The sequence below is a fragment of the Neopsephotus bourkii genome, unplaced genomic scaffold (assembly GCF_033783945.1).
Source record: "Neopsephotus bourkii isolate Nb327-2 ecotype Australia unplaced genomic scaffold, CSIRO-AGI_Nbou_v1 NB_745, whole genome shotgun sequence".
In the NCBI taxonomy this organism is placed as follows: domain Eukaryota; kingdom Metazoa; phylum Chordata; class Aves; order Psittaciformes; family Psittacidae; genus Neopsephotus; species Neopsephotus bourkii.
The window spans coordinates 2154949-2180214 of record NW_026901243.1 but is presented as its reverse complement, the minus strand read 5'-3'; the positions used below and the strand labels follow the sequence as shown (position 1 = coordinate 2180214).

Below are 25266 nucleotides of genomic sequence, written 5' to 3'. Positions count from 1 at the left end.
GAAAGAGTTTACCTGTGTTTAGTGCTTTTTTTCTCACCTCAATTGATTTAATGATCTGGCTAGCAGCTTGGCTCAAAAAGTGTTATAACAGCCCACTAAGGGAGCAAAAAGAAGTGAAAAGTGAGTGAGCACGAAGCATCGTTGCTGCTGCTGTATGGAATCTTGATTTCTGCTTAGGTATATATATAACTATTGCACTTCTTAAATACTGGTCACAGTGAAAGTTACTAAATACCCAGCAGGTAACGAATCAGCTCCAAGAAAAGAAAAGATAAGCTGGGTTTTTTCCTTCTTCTTCCACTGTGCATCATAAATCAGGGTTTACATTCATTGCTGAAGAGCCTTGGGAAGACCTTTTTTTAAACAAACAAACCCCATTGCCAAACCTTAATTATTCGGATTAGCTAACCTTGCCTGTAATTACTAAGAGCTGAAGGAAAGTTATCCAAGAACTGTTACTGTCAGAAACAGCAATCTAAACCATCACTGTGCTTTAGCACACTCCCATCTGACTTGCTTCTGTGCAGTTTCTGGTGAGCATTCAGATCAGAAGTGATTTTTAAAATTGGTGTTGCTAATGATAAATTTTTAGAAATCATAAGAAGTCCTCCAAAAGGGAGGTTATGAAGATATATACTTATTTACAAGTCTTTTCCTATATTCACAGGGATTATCTGGTTCCTTTGCATCAAGTATTCAGGACTCTTCATAATTAGTCAGGGCAGAAAAAATCTGGAGGGCTCACTGGGTTTTCTTTATGAAGTTCCTTTCCAATGGCTCCACTGCAGAAGCTGGAGAAATAAGTGAAGTATGAACTTATAGGATATTTACAGGATATATAGGATATAGGAACTTAAGTGAAAGGTGTGAGTTGGAAGCACTGAATTTTGGAGGGGCATGAAATTAATGTGCTCTTCCATATTGGTAGGTAGCACAGAATTATCAAAGAATTTATGTAACAAATCATTGACAGCCTTCTATAGTGTGCCAGCCAAGGAGAGCTGGAAAGCTTATTTGATCAGGTTTTTGGAGTTTGTAATGGAAATATAATAGCCATGAAAATTTAAGGAGACTTAGGAGCATTTTTCCATCAGGATATTCATGCATTAACTTAATGCTGCTATTCTAGCCCCACAGCCTTTTCTAGCCTGATGTACTCTTGTCCACTGCACCGTCTCTCCATTTGAAACGTTCACAAATACAGTAAGGCAGTCTCTCTGCTTACCCAGCTAATAGAACATGCATGCATACTTCCTATTTAAAACAGCAGCACTAAGTCATATGCTTCATAAGACAACTCCTTTAAAAATAGCAGTGTGTGTTTGGGAACACTGCCTGCCTGTTCCTGCCATAGGATACTCACTTAACGTTGCATTTCCCTATTGTGTCAGCATGAGGCTTTTGACCCTGAAGGTGGAGCCAGACTTTCAAATTCTTCACTGAAATCCCAGCAGCTGCAGGACCCTCATGGTGAGTGCTTTGGTCAATTTATTTTTAGAAAGACTGCTTTAAAGAGCCTAATTTTGTCCTCCTTTGCCTGAGAGTAACTCAAGATAAATCCTAAGGAGGGGAAGCTGAAGGTAATAAACTGGTCTGTGCAACAGCAGAACCAGGCATCACAATTCCTTTCCAATACAAGTCAAATTCAGATTTTACCATTCCTGTTGATTTTAACCAGGGGGTGTTTCACCACTGTGGTGAAGTAGCATAAAATAAAACTAAGCAGCAGAGGTCACTTGGGCAGAAAACTTGGGGAAAAGAGAAGGATTAAATATACATGACTCCTGTAATCATGCAGGTGCTCAAAAGCAGTTTGTCTAACACATTATCATAGTTTAAATCAATGGTTGTGTGCAATGACCTCCAGGGAGTGCTAAACAATGTTTTTGGTTAGTTGTGTGTGATATAGCAGGTAAGCAGGCAGCTCTCTACCACTTATCTGATGCCTTTTGTTTTGGGGTACCTGTGGTCATGGTTTCAAAACTGCATTGCATTAGTACAATGGAGTCTAAGCAGGCATTTGTACCCGTAAGTTAAATGCATTCCCTGGCCGTGGGGAACAACCAGCTTAGGTCATTCCATGTGTATTGTGTTAAACAAGGGGCCAATAACCAAAAAGCCTGTTGGAAACAGATGCAGACCTGTTAATTCCTGACCTGTCCAGGAGATGCTGGTTGGCTTAGGCCTCAGCTGTGCCCAGCAGAAAATTGTCCATTGACAGGAGAGAACATTATACTCCAGAAACTGTTCCTGGCATGCATTAATTTCTCAGTGTAGGAGAAAATAAAGCAGATAAGGATGCAGCACTTAAGGTCAGACTTTTGCATTGGCTTCACCAGGAGTAAAGCCAGGATGTTTTCATCTGAACATCAGGAAAGAGCCCAGAGACAAGTGATGAGTTCTCTCAGAAAATGGAGCAAAACAGGGAACTGTCAGGATGGTTCAGGCTTGCAGCTCTGCCCCAGATGTTGCTTAAATTACCTTACAAGCAAACCACTGTGCAGTGCTTTGGGTGGAAATCTTGAGGGACCTTGAAGTCAATGGATTTTTTTTCCCCTCAACTAAATGCAAATCCTAGAAACAATCCAACAAAATACTCCTCTGCCTTCCCTTGCCATAGTAGATTCAGACATCTGTCCCCAGGGATCCTCTATGTTCTGAACCCAAGTGCTTAAATCAAAAGTTTCTGATGTATTTACTCCTACATTCTTTTAGCGTTTTCTACTGGTCAGCAACTGGTACTTCCCGCTGTGGAAAGTTTGAACAATCTCGATGTCCCTGCACTTGTCCCAACCTTGCATCTATCCTGTTGTCACTAAATTTTGCTGTGTTTCAGTAGACTGATCTTTGTAACTAAATAATCTTCCAAATTCTATGCACTATAACCCATGTGATATCTCTCTAGTTTCTCTCACAATTTCATAAAAATCCTTTGGCTCTAGATTAAACCAGATTAAGTCTGCATATTTATTTATACTTGTTAAACCGCAAATCTTACTGTCATTTTGGAATGATCAGTTTAAAAATCTAATCAAGCCTGATGTTTTCACAAGACACTTCATGAATATTCTTGGAAAGGTGCTCCTCAATCCAGTGGATTATTGAATTAATTGCCAGTAGTAATGCCATTGCTGTGCATAGATGGGAAAAGGAAAGAAAAACAGCTCACCAACTTGGAATCGAGACAGTCCCCTGAGGATATTAATGTCACCAAGTCCATAAAGAGATTATATAGTTCAATAAAAATAGAAACAAAGTGAATGCCTTGTTTAAAAAGACAAAGAAGGTCAACCATACCAATCAGGGCAATTCAGGGAAAGAGAACACAAAGGGAATTATAACACATACACCAAGAATGAACAAATACCCTTAAATGAGTAATTTATTCTCCTTTTCTGTTTGTAAATTGCCCTGGTCGAACAGTTATTCCTTTCCCTTCCTCCCTCTCCCCCCTCCCTGAAATTGTTATCAAAACACTTTAGGAAGTAACCCATGCTCTCTAGCCTGCTCGCAGGCTTTTCATTGCCAGAATGCAATATGTGACATTGAAGAATCAGCTTGTTTGAACAGGTTGTGGTAGGTTTCTATGTCCTCCTTGAAAGAGTGCAACTCTTCAGATGAGTTATCTTTGTACTGTGAAGAACCATGTTTACAAATCTGAAAGGAGCAATTAGCAGCAAATGGTCTCTTCTGGGCAATGAGCCTTTATGCTCCTAAGAACTAGACTTAATTGAAGAGCAAGCAGTTGTTTTGTCCTCCAAGCTACTGGAGCCTGGCAAACTGGGAGGAGGTTTCATTCTGTAATGTTCTATGTCAGTTCTTGTGTAAGGTGTCAGCTGCGTTTACTTGGCTAACACTAATCATGTGGAGCTTCTTTTGTCAGGATTGTTTTGCAATATTCATTGAAAATAAACTGTTCCAACCCTTCTTACAGTTAGTAACACTGCTATGGACATCAGCAGGGGGAAAATATATGCCTGTTCTGGCAGCTGTGGGTAATTCCTCTCTCCACTACAGTACTGGGTTACAAAGACCCCAGAGATTGTGAGTAGAGTGATGTTTTAGTGATGGCCTCCACACTTGCCGTAGCATCCATAGGATAACTAGCAACGACTGAAAGGAACTCCATGAGTGCTGAGCTGTTCTGGGTGAAGGATTTGAAATAGCAGTGGCTGCAAGCTCTTGACAACAGACATGGGACTTTGTTCTGGTGTAGTAAACCCTTCTCCTGCCCCACAAGCTTTTGTGAAGGGTAGATGCTTGCTTACTGCACAGCTCCCATGAGCAGGTGCAGGTTCCCTCCTGATGTAGTTTTCCTCACATTCATAAAGGCAGGAATGCTATTCAGTTTACAGGGCTGACAATTCTTGGCCTTGCTGGACCCGCCAGAGTGACTGGTAATGAAACCTGACCATTATTCATGCAGTATTATTGCAGCATATCTCCTGACAAATTTCCCCCTTGGGTACTGACAGGGTCCTAGAGTGATAATGTTGACAAAGGCAGCTAGTTCATATGCAACTGCCTGTGGCAGTCTGATTCTGCTTCCTTCCAGAGAGCTTTCTTATAGTGGAAATCTGTGTATGTAACTAGGATGTTGTTTTCTGTGTATTGAGTCTTCATATCTTTAAGAACTGTGACTGACTGGGAGAAGACTTGTCATTTCTCTAGTATTACAAGCCTGTTCAGGCACACACATCCCCACACAATGCTCTCTCCTGGGCAACAGTAAAGCTGTTCGTTTATTTCTGATAATTGTTTTATTATTGTATTCAGCTAACATGAAAACTGGGTGGTTGAAAATAAACAGGAAGCTGAAGCAGAGAGTGTCTAGAGGACAGCGAATGGATTGGAGAAAAAAATTTATATTAAAGAGCTCTTAAGTGGTACTGACTCACTAAAGACTAAATCTCACACTCGGCATCAGTACCTCACAGTAATGCAGGAGTCTGAGTGCAAGTCTTTGGTCTAAATTTGTTAGGAGACAGATCTGAATTGCAGTCGCAAAGCTTCTGGAATAAACAGTGAACTACTGCTCCTTTAGTCATACCCTTCCTTGACCAGACATGACATCTCTGTTGAAACGCTATACTCATTTCCATTAAAAGCTGACAGCTTTGCAAGGGGAGGGGTGAGGGAGGGAATTGCTAGGAATTTCTTGATCAAACCTTCTTAGGATCCCATTAGCCTTATCATTGCAGTCTCTTCTGTAGGTCCTTTCTCAATCTAATTTATTTGCTGGAGTTAGTTAACAAATGAGAAGGGTTCTGGTAAGATTTGGTCCCACATGTAAGCATTATCAAAGCTGCAGCACAAACCAGAGTTCTGCAAATAGATATGTAAATGTATCATAAATTGCTTGTTTCCTGCAGTCAAGAGGTAATTTACATACACAATCCATCACTGTCTACTCACTGAACTTTCTATTGACAGGTTAACAAAGCTTCTGTGACACCATGATATCCAGGATGAAGACAGTAATATGTATTTAGGAGGGTGACGGTATCTGGGATGGCACTAGTGCAGAGGTATGTGGTGTTATACCAGGGTACTGGGATCTACCAAAGAACCCAAAAGTATTTACTCAGCCATAACAAACATACACAAGAGGTCATATGAAAAAAATCTAATCAAAGAGAATTTACAGTTCCTGGTCATCTAACTACTGTGTGAGCACCCAGTGTCCTATAATTTGAAAGGATATAATCTGGTGTTTAAATCTGGGGGATCTTATGTTTATCAAATTGCAGTGTTTCTGTCAGTGCTCGAAGATAAGAAAACTTATAATTATCTTCCATAACCCAGTACTGACATCTGAAAACAAGGCTTACAATGAGGCCCCCATACCAATGCAGCTCAGTACCCTGTGTACTCATTCGCCAGGTGCAGAGCTGCAGATAGAGTCTGCCTCACATGCTCCAACTCACCCTGAGCAGGAGTGATTGTACAGTTCTGTAGGTTCTCCATCCCTCTCAGGGTTGTTTTCTTCCCTGTTCATCATCTTAAAAAGTGGGTGTGGGAGACAGCTGGTTCAAATTCCACACCCACCCACAACAGTAGTATCTTTCTGCCTGAGTATCAATAGTTGACAAGCCTAAATTGTGAAGTGCTGCAGGAATAGTGAAAAAGTTGAGACTGCTATGCTGAGAAAACCTTTATTCCCTTGTAGGAATGATGCATTAGCCAAAGGTTAGAACTGTTTTATTTCGGGGTGCACACAGCTATGGATGTGACTGTCTTTAATGTACATCAAGCTATTTTAAGCCATACCAGAAAACATAGAATGAATTATAGAATGGTTTGAGTTGGAAGGGACCTTAAAGATCATCTAGTTCCAACCCCTACCATGGGCTGTAGATAGATACATTAGATAGACACAGTAGATTTGTTAACACGAAGAATCTTTGAACAGCAAAACAGACTGATCATGAATCCTTTTTCTTTTCAGTTGTTTAAACTATGAATATTCAAGAGATGTTCAGCAAATATTTGCTCCTGGTTTTAAGTAAGCCTTTTCTTATCCTGATATTCCTACCATGTTTGCATTTTGCAACAGTCCAGAGGAAGAGTATTTATGTCAAATCACATCTGTGAGTGATTCTTGGTCTGTACTTTCTTTACAAGCATTTATTACATAGGATTGAGCATGGGGATTCAAACTTCAGGATATGTTGTGTGGCTGCTGTGCATTTTGGTTCCTCGCATAAGGAGCAGAGCTATGAGAACTGCATTTCCTCAGGGAATAATTCTGTTTACAAATTTCAAATATACTCTCTGCAAATACGCTTGACTACTAACCTAAATTGTTTTGTTCCCACAAGCACAGCAAATGATTTAATCTTTCTCTTTGACATTGGACTGCCCAATTAGCCCCTCCTTTTTCACAGCTATAATGCATTACTTCACCACTTTCTTGTAGGGGCTAGTTGCAGAAGCAAGAAATAATTTATTACCTGGCATCTTCCCTAAGAGACACACTACAGGAAATATTTCAGGTCAGTAACTCAGATTGTTCAGGTTAAAGTCAATCAAATTCCAATTTATCTCGCAAGGAAAACTTGCCACAGACTTCAGTGAAAGCTAGGTTTGCCACTCCCAGGCACTCCATGCTTCAAACAAGGGCTCACCACAGCTTAATTTTCCCTATGTACACAACTGTCATTATGACCAATATTTAAATCAGCTCCACTTGGCAAAAATAACTAGATGTGGACTGAAAACAAACCCGTTGCCTGCTAGAAGGCATTGAGAGATTTCTCTGCTCACTGGCAGAATGATCAGCAAGATCCTTTTGAAGATTTCAGTTTGCTAATGGTACTAGGGCAGGCACAGGAACTGACATAAATCTCATCTTTTTCCAAGGTTTGTGGACAGCAGGCAATAGAATGACCTAACGAAGAGGGTCCCTCAACTAGATGCTGGAGAGAAGACAATGTATCTTGGGTGTTAAAATGTAACTGTCAACATTTATTACCAAAGAAACAGTTTAATGGGATACTGAATTGACAATGACCTTTACTGGAGCAGAAGACTGGAGAAGAAAGCCAAAAATACATTTTCTGCCCATGAAATTGTTTCTTGTTAAACCCTGCAAGAAACCAGGACTACTAGACCAGGTACTGGCTGTTCCCATCCGGGAAGACAGCCTGCACTCCATGCTCCACTAGAAAGGGTTGTTCTTTGCTTGGACTGCATTCATGGGATACACTTCTGAAAGGCTGAGGGAGCTGAGCCAAATATCCTCTCCATGTCTCCATCTCAGATGGATAGAGCTGTGGTACACAGCCTATGTGCCTGAGATTTGGTTCTAGAGTGCAAGCTTGGGGATGGAAAAGAAGATGATTTTCTGTAAGACGCATCAAAAGGACAAGTCTGGGCACTGTTGTCTTGTCTTCATCTTTCTTTATTGTCTGACATTGATTTATCTATACCCAGAAAAAAAGCAGGAAATATTCCTCAGCATCAGGACCAACATGAATTCCTGAAAAACTCTACAAATACCCTATAAATAATAGCGATTCTTTACTAACGGACAATTCTTTCTGACATTTAACTTGTTCTTCATTTGTGAGATGTGTCCTATGAGTACTGCACAGTGCCATTCAATCAGAATGTTATGTTGTATCAACTCAGCACCCTGAAATATTTGTTGATTATACCATAAATCAAACTTGGAATGGTGACTTGATAATTAAACCATTCAGACTGTCTACCCAGCCCTTGCTGGGGTACTAACTTTCAGCACAAGCAGTGTACAGTAGATGTGCTACTTATTTTTCTCCTCTTTCTTCCCAGGCTTAGATGTCAGACACACAATAGAGCTGACTTAAAAAGTGACAGTGAGTGGGATTCACAAGGCCAGATACCAAAGGATGGCCACAGTGCCACATTTGAGCTTTTGCCTATATTCTCTGTGTAGATAATGGGAAGGAATAGGTACTTTCTGGGTGTTTGTCATCTTACCCTAACCAGACTTTTAAAACATAAAAGGTGACTTGTGCCCTAAAATTTCCTATTTCTTTGCCTTGACAAATAAAGCACCAGGTAATGTGCTTATCTGTAGATATCTGCAACCTTGCCCGTTTTAGCTGTATGGTAATGGTGCATGCTTAGAGCCCATAGAAAGTAGGAAGTAATTTATTAAGGTGGACAGCTGTCAATGGAGGGAATCTGTAATAATTTATTTATTGCCTGCTGTTTGCCCTGGGGTAAGAACAAATGCACAAACGACTCACCAGTTTTGATAACATATTAGGCCTTGGAAACTTGAAAGCATTTTTTAGGCTTTAGGGTAGTTATCAGAAAGGAATATGAACAAAGATGATGTGTTATGTATTCTCTTCAACAAGACTCACACCTCTATACAAGCTGTGTGGAGGGAAAGACAACAGAAGTGGTAGCCAGCAAGATAAATGAACACATTTGCAGCTGATTTTTCTTGTCCAAAATCACACCAACTGAAGAACACATATAGCCTTTCTCCAGCAAAAATAACATCCCTCCCCAATAATTAATGACTAAGGAGATATGTTAATGTGTACTGAAGATAAAAAAATAGTCATAGCAACAGCTATGTGGGCTGTTATCTTAGTGTCAGAAGAAGGACTTGAGGGTGTTGGTTGATGACACAGAAGTGTGTGCTCCTGGGCTGCATCACCAGCAGCATGACCAGCAGGACGAGGGAGGGCATTCTCCACATCTTCTCTGCCCCACCTGCAGTTCTGCATCCAGCTATGGGCCCCCAACATAAGAAGGGAGTGGAGCTGTTGGGACAAGTTGAGAGGAGGACACAGAGATGCTTTGAGGTCTGCAGAACCTCTCCTATGGAGACAGGCTGAAAGAGCTGGGTTTGTTAAGCCTGGAGAAGAGAAGGCTCTGGGGAGAATATAGAGCAGCCTTCTAATACCTAAACTGGACTACAAGAAAGCTGGAGAAGGACTTTTTACAAGGGCAGATAGTGATAGGGGATAGATTTAAACTGACAGGAGATTTAGATTAGATTTTAGGAAGAAGTTCTTTCCTGTGAGGGTGGTTAGGCACAGGCACAGGTTGCCCAGAGAAGCTGTGGCTGCCCCATCCCTGGCAGTGTTCAAGACCAGGTTGGATGGGGCTTTGAGCAACCTGGTCTAGTACAAGGTGTCCCTGCCTGTGGCAGGGGGTTGGAACTGGATGAGCTTTAACGTCCCTTCCAACCCACACCATTCTCTGATTTATGATTCTCTGATTTTATAATTGTAGAGTGAAGACATAACTATGGTCAGAGAAAATTATAACGTTTCATGATCATCTGTTGCCTTAAGTCTCTCCTTGGTTTCAAGAAGCCTCCACTGCCTCCAGTCTAACCTTGTGCTTGAAGCAGGACTATTAACAAACACTAGATCAACTCAGATGTGATTTGATCTAAACGAGTCTTGGGTGATGAGTCAAGGGTGGATATCTGACAACTTCTCTGGGCAACCTATTCTACTGCTACCCTTCCCTGATAATGGAAATGTCATACTCAGTATCCAGCCCAGAATGCTCAAGATGCAGCCTGTGGTTGTTGCTCTTTGTTATCTCCATTGCCAGTGCTGAGATGAGTTTGACTCCTATATCTCCATGTCTCAATTTCAGTGATATCTTCCCTAATTTTTTCTATTTTTTTTTTTCTGCAAGCCACAGTATTACAGTATTTCAAGTTCATTTCATACTCCTTCATCAAAGATATCTGGCAGACTGTGATGCTGCTGAAGGGGGTGATCCTGTGCTAACAGCAAGGCTACAGATGGGGATGAAGCTAATGAATCTCATCACACCCCACACTCCATCTCTAGTACTGGTGTTTAGTGAACTGCTGCATGTGAAAGGAAGAAAAGAGACATTCCTTAACAACCTTCTGAATGCTGGCATCCTTGATGCAGTGTTAGGTTTACTTCAAGTCTGACTTTTCTGCTTGGCACAGAGAATATGTTAAACAGAAAGAACTTATACATAAGTTTTAATGTACATTAGCATGATCTTCTCTTTTTGATCAGCCAAGTTTCAGCTGCATCTGGCATTGGTGTTCTAGTAAAAGGACCCATTTTTATTGGCAGACCACCTCAGCTGGAATGACCACAGATTTCCAGTGCATACTTCCCAGGCCTGGCCTCACATCTGTTGAATGAGCATGACTGGTAAAACAGTTTTGAACTGAAACCCATAGCACTACTTAATCTGGCTCTTCTGCTCAGCAAGAATGACTCCATGATCCAGGTGTTCCTACTCCTTCCTTCCCAGGAGTCACTGAGCAGGACCAGACCTTCTGCAAATGTTGCTGCAGTGGTTTGTTTTACTCTACCAGTTACAGCTGCCATCTCACTCCAGCATCAAGATTAGAGGCTTGTTTCCCAGGTTAAACAGCAACAATGACATTGAGTTTCCTTGACTGACTTTGGCCTTGCTGTTAATCAGTTGTCTGTACTCCTGCCACAGTTCCATGTAAATTCTGACATTTCTGTAAAGGTCCTTAATATGATTAGTTTGTATGTGTTGAGGCCTTTCTGCTTGAGGACCCAAGTGTCACTGTGGCTGCAAGCCAAAGCTGCAGGATCTGCAGGTTTCCAGAGCAGTTGGGGACTGCAACAACTCTCACTGTCCTGTGCTGGTCAGGAAAACCTTTGTCAGCTTGGCTGAACCCTTCCCAAACAGTCACAGCACAATCGACCTGACAGTCACTGGGTTCCAATCACTGATGCCTTTTAGCTGCTCTCATTGTCATGGCTTTAGGTGGAACAAAATGCCTTTCTGCTGCTTGCCATCAGTCACAGTTTGGACAGCACTGTTGACAATGTGCCACCAGACAAACATGGTCAGAATGAAGCAGATCTTTCAAGCTGACTGTTTGGACCCATTTGGAGGTTTTAATTCCTATCATATCTTTATACACCCCCTTTGGTGAAATCAGTATTTCAAAGGTCTACCCCAGCCTACACCAGCAAATGGCATCACGTTTATCTCCTTCTCCATGTGTGATTTAAAAGCCTCCACTGATGGGAGCTTGTTCTGGAGTGACTTGTTCTCAAAACTCAGGGTTCCAGGTTTTCCTCTGCTTTGAAGAGGGGCTGTTAATGAACAAACACGTCTTTTCCTGCCTGCCTGCTAAGTGAGAACTAAGTTTTTCTGAGTGAGTTCTGGTGCCATGCCAATGATATTTCTGTTTCTTTTGAGAGGTGACCTCTTGATGTAAGTTAGAAAGGATGTCAATTCCTTTCATATACTGTGTGTACAGAATTTCTGTGCAAGCTTTAAAGCAACTTTTAATACTGGATGTATTTCTGAAGTGAACATGTATTTTTAAATGCTGGCATCTCCACATGGATGAGTTTATGGAGTATGTAACATTACACTCAAAACGGAATAGATTTAATTGAATTATCCAGACTTATAAAGCCACTTATCACTACAAGCTGCATGACATGCAAACACAGGTGCATGAATCCTCACAATTCCTCCTGCAACATGGCAAATTATTATCGTCTCTAGCTGCAGATGAAGGGATAGAAGATGGCATTTTCTGAAGTCTGAGTGATTTTTAGGATCTACTTAGAAAAATTCCTGTAATTTATCCAGGATATTAAAGGGAAAGATCTGAAAGCCATTGGCTAAGCCAACAGCTTAACTCAGATCTTCTGTGTCCAACAGCAAGTGCAGAGGTAACCCTTATCTTAAGGGAAGGCTGCTAAACAGCATAAGGCAGTGTTAGGATATGAACTGCTACACATAGGTCTCAAGATCACCAGTAAATACATAACCAAATCCCTTGAAACTTCTGGTATTTTTATGCAAATCACAGAAAAGATCACCAGCTACTTAGGAAAAAAAAATAAATAAAATCCTCTTCTGTTTTAAAAACTCTTCAAGAAAGCCTTGAGAAAAACAAACAAACAAACAAAAAACCAAACACCAAAACCCAAAACCCAAGAGCAAAACCAATAAGATATTACGCAAAAATCATAGAAAAAAATATGTTGGAAGACATATCCAAATGTCAGAACTGGCTGCTCAGAACAGGATCAATTTTGGAGTTATGTATGGCAGCTTGCCCATTGCATTGTCCAGTTAAGCTCTGAAACCTTGCAAGAAAGTTCCAATATCTGGACACATCACTGTGAAAAAATGTTTTCTGTTCCCATAGTGATTTTTACTTGTGATAGTCAAAATCTTCTTATGGGTAATTCTTGGAGCTGTTTGTCGACGCGGGAGTCACGGATCAATGTGATCAGTGAATGCCAATTTATTACAAAGCTTTAACTCCTTATATACCATTTCTTACAGGCACTTGCAGTGATTTGGCATATTATGATTGGATACATGTCTTGAAGACCCTTAGCGACTAACACATAATTGGTTAAGCACAGGTGTGAGAACTTGACCTCAAAAGCTTGCCAACAGTCCACAGTTCTCATTAACTCGGTGAATTACAGCTTCTTCTTATCTTGCTTGCTTAAGCTTCCTCGGGCCTCCCACGGCCTTGCTGTATCTTTCAGGATTATTCAGTTTATGTACCAATTATGCGTTCCCCCGTGAGAACACCATCTCCACAGCTATTCTAGGTAGAACACGAAGTTTTAAACACATGCATCATTCCAGTACATATGGACAAGGATTCTTTCTGAAGTCTCAAAAATGGTAAATATGACCATCAATTCACACACCCTCCATTATGAAGCCTCCCTCCCCCCTCCACACACCATCCTTCTGAACATGTACCTAGGAAATAAAGAGACTTGTGGTTACATGATTATTTCAACACAGCATAAATCCACTTTGTCTTTCCAGTTTATTTTTGCTAATTCTCTGCCCATCAGCTTGTGGATCATTTTTGTTATTCCCACTGTGTTTCATTCAGATCAGGAAATCAACCCCAGATTTCCTCTCCTAGGCTGTTAGGTATGACAGAATCTCTGACAACAGTCCTTCAACCCTGCCATCCCTCCTCTGAAAACTGAGTTTGCCCTGATATATGATGTAACTGCCACTCAAATGTCAACAATTCTCACAAAGCACAACGTCTTCAGAAATGTATTTAGACAGATATGTCTGGCATCACCCTTTGCTTATTACTTAGTTCTCTTTCAGACTTTTGGTGTCTGTTCTCCCCTTTGTGTCTTGTGTGGAAGCCACTCTACTATGCCTAGTGTAAATGCTGCTCTCCAAGAGTCAAGATCCCTGTACATACTACCATGGGAGTGCCCTGGTGTGCTCCACAAAGGGTTTGTTCTTGACTGAGAACCAGCTCTGCTCCAGACACCAGACATAATCTGGTACCCTTATGGCGTCTGCAGTATATGTACATCCTTGCTTCAAATTGTCTGGGAGATTTCATAGCTTATTTGTTCCTCCCCTTACCAAACAAAAAAAGCTAAATAAACAGTAGGGAATTCACATACGCTTCACCTCCGGCCACGGAAATCTGTGTTAATAGGTCCTCCAAAAGTTCAGCCTCTCGTTAGATGAGACCAGACAAGACAATCTTCATATATCTTACATATAGCAGAAAAAAAAAAAAAAAGAAAATAAATGAATAATGAAAAAAACTGGTCTGCAAAAAAAGGAGACAGACCCTAACCATTCCTTACCATTACAGAAATTTACACAGATGGGCAGTGAAGAGCAAACTGCTAAAGGTAAAATAAAAATGAAATTAATAAACCAAGATTCTCTAAACTTGGACTCGAGCAGTTATTGCTTATTTCTGTGCAGCTCTCTGGGCCAGGCCAATTTTCCTGGATGAGAGACTGCTCAGTCCTGGACAACAACAAAACATTCCTGGGTAGTTGTTAGAGGGTTAGTTAGAGTGGACAGAAACAGTGACAGCCCGGGAAGTCTGTTGCCTGCAGCTGGACCATGGCTGGGAAGAGCTTTGAGCAGACACACAGCCAGGTCTTGGAAATCTCAAGACTTTTTGTTGTAACCCATAAATGCTGACAGAAAAAAACATCAATGACAGATACCACCCCAAAGCAAACAATGGAGCAAGAAACACTATTTTATTCAACACTTTATTTTGATGTCTCATTCCAGTCATTTCTTTTCTCTGACTTTTCTCTGTTCAAAAGTGGTTTTTTTTTTTCCAGGTTTTGGTTTATTATATAAATATATAAAAAAAAAAAGAAGCATTCAAAATGCTTTGAGTGTTTGAATTGTGGTATCTTTACAGGAAAAGTACAGGCAGAACTACCCCAAAATACAATGAAATGCATTTAAGAGAAAATAACCTCTCTTTTTTTAAAATGCTCTTAGCTTGGTCAAATGGGATGACAAACCGAAAACCTTTTTTTTTTTTTCTATACTACTTTCCTGATAATATTATCTTAGTAAATTAAAAAAGTGTAGAATTTTTTAAAAATATTTAATTATTTGCTTTCTCTCTCATGATCACCTTAGGTTATATTGTAATGGTGTCAGGGCTGCCTAAATTAACTTAAAACATTTGAATTCAGGTCCTAGAAAGAGTCTTTCTGCAGTCGTTTGAAGTCTTGGGTTGCTGGTTGCATCTGTTTCTCAGCAGGTACAAATGCAAACAGATATTCCTCAAGTTTGAGCAGCATATGCCCATTCCACGCCTCAGTTTTCTTTCTGTCTCAAGTTCTGAGTAACAGATTTACAAACAATTAAAAATAATAAAGTTGTAATTCAGCTTAATGAAACCCTGTTGTCTAAGAAACATTGCATTGTGAAGGTGACTTGAACATGGATCAAGTTCTAAATTGAGGTTATGGGAAGAAACGGATTCCCACTGGACTAATTTAAATACCAGACCTTTAAAAAACCTATGCTGGTGCTGTTCTCTCTGTAGTTTTGCAATTGTAAATAACCTTTACTGAAAGACATGTCAGGTGTGAGTTAATAATAACCCAGATTCTACCTTTTTCTTGCAGGAATATTGCAATTAAGACTATTTTCTTGTACTTGCACCATGTATACTGTACATTCCATCAACAAAATTTTTTCTGTTTGCATGTCTTGGGCTCAGTTTCTGTCTCAGATAAGAGGACCCCCTACTATGTTTTTCAGTATTCTGATGGAATCTCTACTCTTGTAAATTCTCTTTTCCAGTTTTACCCTATTGAAATTAAGCCTAATAGGTCTGAAGATAATTGGATTCCATGTACTGATCACATCCGCCTAGCTGAAGTCCCTGCTGTTCTACTTTGCAGGATTTATGTTCCTCTCTGATTCTTATCACTTAATGTCTTTTTAAGACAGGGACATTTGCCAGGAACAAGGAGGTGATATGCCATTAGATTCCCCAAATGGTCTCTGCTGATAAAATAGGTTACTCAGTAATTACCCTAGCTGAAATTTCCACAACGAAAGCCACATGGACACTTGATAGTGTCTCTGTGCTACTATGCCAACATGAACTCATGGAAAGTTTCCTGACAAATCACATTTTTCAACTCAGCAGCTACTAAGTTTTCAACACCATACTCAGGAGTGGAAAATAAAACCCACTCACAAAAAATTCTGTCTGCAGACTTTCACAGTGACATTTCTGTGCTCTGTCTCAGCAAAAGCTAGGAAAGGCAACTTTCCTGCTCATGAATAATACATTTTTTTTCTAAGACCCATAGGTGGGAAAAGGTGATCAGAGGCAGCTGTTGGCTTTGGCACAGCTGCCTTGGAGCTATTTGCATTACACTCACCTGAGCTCTGCAGCCAGCAACAACCTACTTGACTCCAGCTCCTGTATTCAGCTCAGGGACTGAGACTGGTACAGACTGAACAGCGTATTGAGATCTGGTCCTGATTAACCATCGTCAGGGATAGGAATGCTCAATGAAAGCTGGCTGAGAAAATCAAGCCCTTACTCTAAGCAAGCAAAAATAAACAGTCTATTTATTTTTCCTCAAATTTCCTGTACCAAAGCCTCTATGTCATAGATTTTTCATTCTCTGATAAGACCCTACCCTCTGCTGCAGGAGTGAAAGGCATCAGTCTCTCTCAGACCACACAGCTTTGCTCTCCATGAGCATAGTTTCTCAATGAAGAATTTTGACAATTCCTATTCTCTGACACATTGTACTGCTTTTCTCCAGATTTCCACACCTTGTAAAAACCATCTGGTCAGTCACCTCTGATACACAAGAGAGTATTTTGAAGAACATCTCCATTTAATCTCCAAAGTCATGGCAACCTGATAGCATAACACATTGTTTTGATGCAGGGCTAGAGAGGAATTGTCTGCCCTCAATGCATGCCCCTTTAATGTCCAAGAGGCACAACGTATTCTCTGGAGCTGAGCCATAAACAGGGGCTGCTGAAGACAAGAGTCAGCTGGAAGATTATGGTGATGGAATACCTTCTCTGTAAGCAAAGACAGACCTGTGTGCATAAGTCTCTTCTGCCCCTCTCTATATGAGAACAGGATGTTACTAAATGCTGAACACTTGCAATCACACACAATCTCATGCTGATAGGCAGAGGGAAGGTGCTCAGTCCTTTTCATTGAAGGTGAGATCACTGCTTGCTGTATGGCGACTACTAGGGACATAAAGCACTTTTCTCATTAAAGTTCAATTTGCAGGTATATATATCAGCTAGCTGCTGACTCCAGAGTTACTCCTCTGAAGCACTGACACTGTCACGTAGACAAATTAAGAAGCCAGAATCTTTTTGCTCTTAGTTTTACTACCTAATGAGACCGTCTGCAAAATGCACTTAACACTGAACTTTAGCAAAAGAAGAACAGACCTTTAAAACCTCAGATCTTTGCTCATGACTGAGAAACACACTAATACCAATTAATGGAGTAGTAAAAAAGAAAGAAAACCCCACCTATTGTCAGTTTTTTTGCATCTGCACCTTGACTGGCCTTCACAGGCTTTGTGGGTGTTTTCTTCTAGCAAGTAAGACCAGGAAACCTGGTCCCTTTTTTACTGTTCTCTGTATTTAAAAAAGCATCACCAACATACACAACATTGACCTCTACTACTGTCATGAAGCAACCCAGAACTCACCAATTCCAACAGTTTGCTTTAATATTACCTGGCTTAAGCCCTTAAATGCTTATCTGTAGTCTTTAAACAAAATCCTTTCAAACCTTTAAAACCCACAGCAGATTCTTCCACAGCATTAGAAACAAAACTAGAGGATATAAAGCTCATTATAGTGGAGACTTGCTTCCTGGAATCCGGCATTCCTTACCTCATCGCTATTTGTATGCCTGTGATGAGACACTGGAGCCTTTCTTGAGAGCACTGCATGAATTTTAAGGAAAAGCCAGCATGTGCCTACAGTTCTGACACAAGACAGGCAACGCATATAGCAAGGCAGTTGTGCAAAGGGTAAGGAAACATTGCTAGTGAATAAAATATTTTCTTCAGCTCCTGCACTTAGGTCTGGAGTGTGTACGTCTATTCAGTCTCTAAAGGAGTTTTCCTTCAGCATCGCTATTTCACATGGACCTATGGCCCTTTTCTTCATTCCTATTGTTTTTCAGGTTTATAAAAGAAAATGAAAAGCAAATAAATTGTTCCTGAACAATTGTATACTTTCTCACAAACTTTTGCAGCTCAGGGTGCACAAATTTTAACAGTACATTCCATTATGAGACTTAGGAAAAATATAAAAAATGTTCCAAAATGTAATAAAATATGAAAGATAAACTGAACAGAGACTCAAAATAATTTAGAATAATTTAAGTTGGAAAGGACCTCCTAAGGCCCTAGTGCAACCTCCCACCAAAAACAGGGTTAAGTTCAAAGTTAGGTCAGCTTGCCCAGAATGTTATCTAGCTGAGTTTTGAGTATGTTTCAGGCCAAGTTAATCATCATTTCGATTGGCACCCTTTCTTCCTAGCAGATGCCTGATAATTCTGACTTCCGAGTCTGGAATTTGTCAATGTCTTGTTTGAACTAGGCAATAGAAACATTGGCCACTCGGGTGCAGATGAGCCTTTGTCTCAGCAAAAGTTCACATCCCCTGAACCCTGAATTTTTTCTACATTTTCTTCACTAAAGATCTCCAAACTCTCAACTTCTATGTAGACTATAAATGTCAATAGCTGTCTAACCAACCATGACTTTCCTTGGAAAGTGGTTCAGTTTTCTTCCCTTTTTCCACAGCAGGAATCAGAAGAAAGGAAGACAGAAGTCATATACACCAATTTACCAGAAGTTGCCCTGAAACTTAGATGACCCATCTAGCAGTTTTGACTCTCATTTTGCTGTCCCAGTCTCCAGAAACCATTAACCGAAAGATACATAACCATCATAAATCCAAGTACTTAAGAACCTTTGTTGAATCCAAAATAATACCCTGAAACTACATATACAATAGTCTGCCTACACTGTAATAAAGAAATGGATCCTGCCTCATTATATTGAATTTGGACTTGCCCACCAGTCAGTTAAGCTTAATTTATGATAAGAAACTGAAAAATATGACAGAAAAGCTCAGTAATGCACTGTAAAATAATAACTGGTTTGGCTTCATTTTAAAAAAAAGGAAAAAAACCCAAACCACAGTGATATTAAATTCCTCATTTAAAAGACCCATATTCAGTCAACAGTGAGCATTAGTTTTCAGCAATGAAATTAGACAGAGACAGGAGATAAATATCTGTCTAACTCCTTCTAAAATTGTGCCTTCCTTCAAATCTCAAAATGATCTTTAAAAATTGCAAATGGATATTGAGAGTTCAGAAACAGTAATTTTACTTTTAGATGGATGGCTGTGGGGAGTTATTTCATGTTTGTTTGTAACTCTATTTGGATCAAACAAGCTGCGACAAAGTTTTTGGAGGATCAGGATAAGAAAACAACTAGGAAATAATCCAGCTATACCTGATGTCACTGATGTGGTATTTCTGAACAGGCTGTCACTACACGGTGGGGGACAGCAGCAGAAGACAAGGCATTAGTTATTAAGATAGTTCTAGGAAATTGAAGGATGATTGGTTTTAATCTGAAAGGAGATCATCGAGTGATGGCAATCAGAGAATGTGATGCTAGAGAAGAAAATCAGGAAAAAAACTCATTCTGGTGCATGAAACTGATTTCCAAGAGCAAGATGGCTCCTATAGCTATACATACAATATGGATACCTCCATTAACTAGCCTCAGACACTGAACTGCTAATAGCTGTCCCTTGGATTCTCCCATCTCCAGTTGCCTCATGCATGTAAGTGCTTAAGCAGGTCTCTCAGCAGACTCCCAGACCTCGCTGTCTCTCCAGTAGCTGGCTTGGACCCCTTTGCCCCTCCAGCAGCCAACTCAGCAGTCTCATGTCTCTCCCATATCTGGCCCAGACTTGTGGCCACCCCAGTATCTGGCACCTCCCACCATCTAGTCTGTCCTGTGTTCACTAGTGATCACACTCTAACATGCACACTCAGACAACATGTACGTTCTGGTGTCTGTAGCTGCTGGCACCACAGACACACATGCCCTCCAACCCATAGTGTCACTCCAGTGATTCCAGACCCTCATACACATATACACATACGCACACAGAACAGGGAGCCCCTTACCCAGGGCAGTAACTAGAAATGGAGTTTAATAAGAAGACAGGACAGTCTGCACTGATCTGGACCAGCGTATGGCCAGACAAGCATGGCCAGGCCAGCAAAATATTTATATGTATCCCACTGTTTCCCCATGCTTTTTCCTCCCCAGACCAGTGAGATTCCTACTTTTCTCTTCCTTCAATTCCTCCCCTAAACGTCCAATAAGAAGCCTTTTGTCCTCATCAGCTCATGAGGTGGGTGTTATCACTGACGCAGGGGGTTAAGGGTCTCCTGGGGTAGCTGTGGGACCAGCAGGGTCTGGGCATTGTTTCTCTGCCAGCATAGGCTATTGGGGTCTGTCACTCCCCGGTGTTTCTCCTTTGTGTGCAGCTTAAGAGCCATTAATCACACAGCCTAATGAGGTTCCTTGAAATCAATGGTCTTATCTGCCCTCAAGTATTTAAAGTGACAGTCCTTGCTCTTCAGCTCTTCAGCTTTGTGAGGTTTTTCAACATCACAGTTTCTCTGCGCCTCTCCCTCCCATTTTATTGACTGCCAGAGAAACACATTAAATTCGATTCAATTTCACATAAAAACTTACATTCTTGAGATATCCGTATTGCAGACTTCTCTGAATGAATTTCCTGAAAGCTGCTTCAAAACCCCAAAACAAATCCCCAAGCCCCACAACTACGAAAGACCTCAGGCCTTCTGCTCTCAGAAACAATATTATTTTCCATGTATTCTGCTTGGCTTGCAGATAAGCACCACAAAGGTATTAAATTCCTTCATGTTGTCCTCTATGTTTACAGACAGCTTTATTTCTGATGAGGCTTTAAATTAACTTATTCTTCATCGCTTTCATATTTGTTGGCTTGTCTTTTTCATGCATATGAAATCCCCCCAGTAACTCCCTGGAGAAACATATCTTCTGGTTGTCATCATTGCTGTTCCTTCTTTGGTTACAACAGCCCCAAACTCACAGCCCCCTTGGCCCTAAATAACCACTTGTTCTTGCACATGCTGTTGCCAGTGGGAAGAGGCTGGGAAATATATAATTAATGCAGCTATCTCACTTCCCACATAGAAAGACAAGATGATGTTGCTGCTTCCTACAATCCGTTCTGGTAGAGTCTGGGACTGTGGGAATAAACAAATGAAGTGGATGGCCAAGGCCACGTGCAGAAGAGGCTGGGGGTGACTGTGACAGTGTACCTAAGCTGTGAGGGTCAGGCACAATCAAGAGCAAATTTCCAAAGAAACTCTTGACCCATTTTTCCTGAAAGAAGACAGGTCTGGAACTTATCTTGGAAATAAAGACAGAGCCTCTACAGCTTGCAGGAATTGGGACTGAGTATAAGCTTTGGGTAAAATAATTTCTGACCAAGCTTTAAGCACTGCTATATGTTCTGGGTATATTTTAACTCTTTACTCATTGACTAGCAGCCTGGTGACATGTTTTTAAAAGTTCAGCCAGTGAAGGATAACTTATGGCATTTCAAGACTGAAGAGACACAACTGGATAAGCATCTGCTTAGCTAAATCCTCATTAGGTGCCTTCTGCCCCTGAGCCTCAAAGCAATTCTAAGATAACCCAAGAAGGAATCAGTGAATCAGGGAATAGAAAACAATTCTATTTTTAAATCTATAATTGAAATAAGACACCTCAGGTGGTTTGAAGTGGTTTGACAGGGTTTGATATAAAACCCTTTCTCATGCTGTTTACCCTCAGCTCCAGGGTCCTGCCAGCTACCAAAGTGATGAACCTGGGGCAACACAGTGTGATCCCCATGCTGTCTTTGTATCCAACAGCTGGACTGTTAAGGGGAGATATAAATTGACTGCCAGGACTTACAGTGATTCTGCTTAAGTTTTTGAACCTTTTCTCACCTGATTCCTGCTAAACTCTTGCGAAAAATCGGGACTCAGCACCTGCCATCAAAGACAAGTCCTTGTCATAGCTGCAGGGAGGCTAAAGTAGAATGAGGAAAGTGAAGAGGAGGAGGATGCATGTCCCCTCTCTGTTAGGGTGCTTGCTGATGAACAGTAACTGTGTCTGTTTTAAACTGGAATGGCCTGACAGAGATCCAACAGCACTACCAAAGCTAATCGAGGGACAGAGCTGCCTGCCCCTGCACAGTCACTCACCCTACCATCATTGCAGCAGGACAAAATGCTGACAACAGTGTTCTGATCCTGCTCTTTTCAAGATTGAGGTAAAAACAGCTTCTTGCTGCCCATCAAATGCAACCCAAAAATTCAAATATCTCTGATTCCAGAGCGTGCAAATAACCAAGATTTACTGTGTTTGCATTATGTAGCCAGCAGATCCCCACTGCCTTTGATTTGCCCTCCTTTCTGGACTTCTCTCCTTGTGCACTCTGCTGTTGACCCTGTGCTAGGATAATGCAAATGTGATTTGAATTTACTGCTTCTAAAAAGTACCATACCAGTCTGACCCAGCATTGAAACTCGTTTGGGCTCAGCTCCTGGTTCTGCTCCTGACTTGTGCAAACTTGGCAGGTCTGATCTCAGTTTTCCTCTGGCACTTTCCCTTTATCAGCTCAGTTGGCCACTATTACAAGGCCTGCAAGACAGATACAGCCTCCCACTGCATTTCAGTAGCGCATGGGACCACGAACCTTGAGAATAAACTTGACCAATACCTGTAGTGCACAAAATAAAACTTCTACACTGGTGAGAGCTGGTGGCTCGTAGCCTAAGTGTGGATTTCCTTTGACAGAGAGAAGGATTTGGAAAGGGTTATTGGGGCTTTTTCCTGATACTTTCTCAGAAGGAAGTATGAGGGCTGTCCGTTTTCCACAAGACCATAGATGCCCTAAGATTTGGATTATCTGGACAGTCTATAGGAGTTACACACTCACTGAATTTTCAGTATTAGCTCTTTTGATGCTAGGGAAGAGACTCACATGGATTTGAAGACCCTGCTTTGGAAGTAAATACTGACAGTACCGACAACAGAGGATATTAGCCTTCCCTCCACCCGCCCACAGCCCCACCAAACTGAACTCTTCTTGTTGGCTAGAACACTGAGTTTAACTAAAATCTGATTTTAGGTTCCATAATTTGTGAGGTTTGTCTACTTCAACTAGTAACACATGAAACATGAGGCTGAAAACTGGGCAAAGTCATGAAGCAGAAAAGAGTACAATCAAGGAAACAGCAGTGCTTTCACTGAAGATGCAACAAAGCCAAAGATAAATCACAAAGTACAAATAATAAGCCAATACAATATTGCAGGTCTTGGCACATATACATGTTTTTTTAATCTTCATTTTTCTGGAGATGGACACCAGCCTAAGGTGAGTTGCTCTTCTCCATTAAAATACCAAGCCTGTACTTTACATTTCTCTATTGTGCTCTCCTCTCTTTGTTACAAAGTCAAATTAGCATTTTCTTTACCATTCCATGTTACATTCACCACTGCACATTCAAGATCTATGGGATCACTATGCATTGAAGATGTGTCTATGCATACAAATATACATTATTATGGTAGATTTGTATTTTTCAGCAATATTATTTTGCAAGCATTAAAATTAGATGTACGTTCCTCATTCCTTAATTTGCATGATTACTTGCAGTCTTACATTTTAATTGAAATTTACTTGCAGGTCATAGAGCATTAGCTAATCACCAAACTGCTTCTAGTTTATAAATCGCCTCAAACTATTAACTGAAGGCATGGCTTTTAAAGTGGGCTTTAGCCTTAATACTAAAGTTTGCCTAATTAGCTAAACTCCTGTGTTTGTTAAGAGGAACAGAATGGTGAGGGATTGAGTTTGCACCCATCCCAACCAAGGGAAATTTTCCAACACTCAAGATATCCCAGCTTCCTGGACATAGGAGGAGAGGTCCCTCATCAGGATCACCCAGACAAGCTCCATATAGGATGCTCTGAAAAACAATGCTCAAAGAAAGTCAGGGTCAGGCACATCTGACCATATTTATACTGCTTTTCAGGGGTAGCACTGGGATCATTGAGATCACCAAAGACAAACCCTTTCCCCTTCACGTGGGTGCATATGAGGCCCGATTCTACACACAGATAAGCTGTTTGCTGTGATTCTGGCAGGAAAAGTAAGCATTTTTTTCTGAAATCTGTAAATGTCCTTCTGTGAGAGCTGCCTGAGATTAATAGGTTTACTGTAAATCTTCCCTGCCTTCTCCTCCAACAGCTATTAATCCTCTTTTACTACAGATGGAAGCTTGAGATCAGTGGGCTATAAAGGATCAATTTTAATTTTTAAAAGTAATCCACCTCTGATCTAGTTTGAGGCTGGAACTCACACTCTTGCTGCAGATATTCCCATTCATACCGCTACCCTGAAAGTCCCTCATATTTAGACCTGCTCTTGCACCTCTTTTGTTTAACTTGCCTGCTCTCCTGTTTTTCACTTTCAGGACACATGTTAACCTACGAAGACAATTCAAGCAAGAAAAGAGTCTTTTAAGAGAATACCATATTCCAGAGCTTACAAGAAAGGACACCCTTGTGCAGAAATAATTTTATGTTAAGCAGATGCAGTTTAGGAATATGGCCTTATAGTAAGGGATCACAGCTATTACTTGCAAAGTTTAACAGCCACATTTGTCTTAACCCTATATTTTGCATTTAATCCACACAATGATGGGAATTCACAAAAACAGGGAGAGAGGGAGAGAAATCCCTGTACATGTTCACAGTTCATTATACATTCAAACTGCCTCTGAAAGTCTCTTTCACTGAATTTTAAGTTGCCACACTTTCCCAGTGCTCTCTGTCTCTGAGGCCATAATACAAGTAGTTTCTCAGTATTATGGGAAGGAAAAGAGAAATTAATTATACTAACTCAAAAACTCCAGAATGACTTTGAAAAAAAGTCAGAAGTCATCCAGTGTTGTGTCCTTGTTGTCCTAGACTACATCCCACCCTTGTTATTCCTAACAGGAATACCCCAGTCTCTTCCTGGCTATTTCCTATGTAGATGAACCTAAAGCACATTAGTTATTTGGATTCAGCATGTACTAAACTGAATGTACTGGCTGTAATGGGAACATCAGGTTTGATTAGCTCCTTTAGTGTTCATCATATCTGAATGTCAGACAGAAATGTAGACACTTGTTCTTCAGGGACACAGTGACACACACGTGAAAAAGAAAGGTTAGTTACAGTTATTTGTTACATATCACTTGTGTTAGGATGTTCATTACACAGCACTTGACAATTTTTATATCCTGGTGGCAAGGCTTGTGTCATTTGGTCAAAAAGCAGCTGCAATGTGGTAAAGTTA

At 40.7% G+C, this 25266-nt stretch overlaps 1 long non-coding RNA gene across 1 annotated transcript in view; it reads left to right on the top strand.

Annotated features, from left to right (window-relative positions):
• Window positions 1–1285: 1285 nt before the first annotated feature.
• The window catches only part of LOC133212897 (uncharacterized), a 30285-nt gene continuing 6304 nt past the window's right edge, over window positions 1286–25266 (top strand). The window contains exons 1-2 of the long non-coding RNA XR_009725640.1: window positions 1286–1470; window positions 5434–5532. This is a non-coding gene — a long non-coding RNA (uncharacterized LOC133212897). The remainder of the gene's footprint in view (window positions 1471–5433; window positions 5533–25266) is intronic.